The following is a 377-nucleotide window of genomic DNA, read 5'->3' on the forward strand; positions in this document are numbered from 1 at the left end:
CTTAGGGAACTGAAAAAATAATTTAAAGAAAAAGTAATAACACAACTGAAATAGATAGGAAAAAAAAAAAAAAAAAAAAGTGCCTACGAATCTAGGTTGTATAAAAGACCATTCATTGAAGGTACCATTGCCATAGTTAGGTAAAAATTAGACATAGCTATACCATTTTATGGGTTGTTAGTAGGTATTGCCTATAGATAATGTAAATGTACGATTGTACGTAATATTTATAAGTACATAGGTACTTTTTAAGATATATGAATGGAAAAAAATTGAAATTAGTTGAAACATGCAAAATATTTAGCAGAGCGTGGTTTCGATCCACGGACCTCTGGGTTATGGGCCCAGCACGCTTCCACTGCGCCACTCTGCTCTTG

At 33.2% G+C, this 377-nt stretch overlaps 1 non-coding gene across 1 annotated transcript; it reads right to left on the reverse strand.

Moving 5' to 3' along the window:
- Window positions 1-301: 301 nt before the first annotated feature.
- Window positions 302-373, reverse strand: Trnam-cau. The gene has a single exon. It is a non-coding gene; the product is annotated as a tRNA-Met (tRNA).
- Between the last annotated feature and the right edge of the window lie 4 nt (window positions 374-377).

Source organism: Diaphorina citri, unplaced genomic scaffold (assembly GCF_000475195.1).
Source record: "Diaphorina citri unplaced genomic scaffold, Diaci psyllid genome assembly version 1.1 scaffold73844, whole genome shotgun sequence".
Lineage (NCBI taxonomy): Eukaryota > Metazoa > Arthropoda > Insecta > Hemiptera > Psyllidae > Diaphorina > Diaphorina citri.